The sequence below is a fragment of the Erinaceus europaeus genome, chromosome 10 (genome assembly GCF_950295315.1).
Source record: "Erinaceus europaeus chromosome 10, mEriEur2.1, whole genome shotgun sequence".
NCBI lineage: Eukaryota > Metazoa > Chordata > Mammalia > Eulipotyphla > Erinaceidae > Erinaceus > Erinaceus europaeus.
The window spans coordinates 36,377,782-36,380,145 of record NC_080171.1 but is presented as its reverse complement, the minus strand read 5'-3'; positions in this window follow the sequence as shown (position 1 = coordinate 36,380,145).

Sequence of the window (2,364 nt, the reverse complement as noted above, 5' to 3'; positions counted from 1 at the left end):
CTTCCTCTTCCTCCACCTCCTCTTCCTCTTCCTCCACCTCCTCTTCCTCCACCTCCTCCTCCACCTCTGTCACCCCTCCTCTTCCTCCTTCTCTACCTCCTCCACCTCCTCCACCTCTTCCTCCTCCTCTGCTTTCCTCCTCCTCCTCCTCCTCTTTCCTTCTCTCTCTTTTTCTTTTCTATCCCTCCCCTTCTATCTGAATATCTCTCTGGAACCATAAAATCTGGTGATAACAAAACAAAATGCTATCAGTATGCTCAAGAAATTTACATATTTTGCCACCATCAAGGTTATATATATATATCTGAAAAGAAAGCACCAAGGTTTAGAGAGAGAAGGGAGACAGGGAGAGAGAGAAGGGAGACAGGGAGAGAGAGAAGGGAGACAGGGAGAGAGAAGGGAGACAGGGAGAGAGAGAAGGGAGACAGGGAGAGAGAAGGGAGACAGGGAGAGAGAAGGGAGACGGGGAGAGAGAGAAGGGAGACAGGGAGAGAGAGAAGGGAGACAGGGAGAGAGAGAAGGGAGACAGGGAGAGAGAAGGGAGACAGGGAGAGAGAGAAGGGAGACGGGGAGAGAGAAGGGAGACAGGGAGAGAGAGAAGGGAGACAGGGAGAGAGAGAAGGGAGACAGGGAGAGAGAGAAGGGAGACAGGGAGAGAGAGAAGGGAGACAGGGAGAGAGAGAAGGGAGACAGGGAGAGAGAAGGGAGACAGGGAGAGAGAGAAGGGAGACAGGGAGAGAGAAGGGAGACAGGGAGAGAGAAGGGAGACAGGGAGAGAGAAGGGAGACAGGGAGAGAGAAGGGAGACAGGGAGAGAGAGAAGGGAGACAGGGAGAGAGAAGGGAGACAGGGAGAGAGAGAAGGGAGACAGGGAGAGAGAAGGGAGACAGGGAGAGAGAGAAGGGAGACAGGGAGAGAGAGAAGGGAGACAGGGAGAGAGAAAAGGGAGACAGGGAGAGAGATAAGGGAGACAGGGAGAGAGAGAAGGGAGACAGGGAGAGAGAAGGGAGACAGGGAGAGAGAAGGGAGACAGGGAGAGAGAAGGGAGACAGGGAGAGAGAAGGGAGACAGGGAGAGAGAAGGGAGACAGGGAGAGAGAAGGGAGACAGGGAGAGAGAGAAGGGAGACAGGGAGAGAGAAGGGAGACAGGGAGAGAGAAGGGAGACAGGGAGAGAGAAGGGAGACAGGGAGAAGGAAGGGAGACAGGGAGAGAGAGAAGGGAGACAGGGAGAGAGAAGGGAGACAGGGAGAGAGAAGGGAGACAGGGAGAGAGAGAAGGGAGACAGGGAGAGAGAGAAGGGAGACAGGGAGAGAGAGAAGGGAGACAGGGAGAGAGAAGGGAGACAGGGAGAGAGAGAAGGGAGACAGGGAGAGAGAGAAGGGAGACAGGGAGAGAGAGAAGGGAGACAGGGAGAGAGAGAAGGGAGACAGGGAGAGAGAGAAGGGAGACAGGGAGAGAGAAGGGAGACAGGGAGAGAGAAGGGAGACAGGGAGAGAGAGAAGGGAGACAGGGAGAGAGAAGGGAGACAGGGAGAGAGAGAAGGGAGACAGGGAGAGAGAGAAGGGAGACAGGGAGAGAGAGAAGGGAGACAGGGAGATAGAAGGGAGACAGGGAGAGAGAAGGGAGACAGGGAGAGAGAAGGGAGACAGGGAGAGAGAGAAGGGAGACAGGGAGAGAGAGAAGGGAGACAGGGAGAGAGAGAAGGGAGACAGGGAGAGAGAAGGGAGACAGGGAGAGAGAAGGGTGACAGGGAGAGAGAGAAGGGAGACAGGGAGAGAGAAGGGAGACAGGGAGAGAGAAAAGGGAGACAGGGAGAGAGAGAAGGGAGACAGGGAGAGAGAGAAGGGAGACAGGGAGAGAGAGAAGGGAGACAGGGAGAGAGAGAAGGGAGACAGGGAGAGAGAAGGGAGACAGGGAGAGAGAGAAGGGAGACAGGGAGAGAGAAGGGAGACAGGGAGAGAGAAGGGAGACAGGGAGAGAGAAGGGAGACAGGGAGAGAGAGAAGGGAGACAGGGAGAGAGAAGGGAGACAGGGAGAGAGAGAAGGGAGACAGGGAGAGAGAGAAGGGAGACAGGGAGAGAGAAGGGAGACAGGGAGAGAGAGAAGGGAGACGGGGAGAGAGAGAAGGGAGACAGGGAGAGAGAAGGGAGACAGGGAGAGAGAGAAGGGAGACAGGGAGAGAGAAGGGAGACAGGGAGAGAGAAGGGAGACAGGGAGAGAGAGAAGGGAGACAGGGAGAGAGAAGGGAGACAGGGAGAGAGAAGGGAGACAGGGAGAGAGAGAAGGGAGACAGGGAGAGAGAGAAGGGAGACAGGGAGAGAGAGAAGGGAGACAGGGAGAGAGAAGGGAGACAGGGAGAGAGAG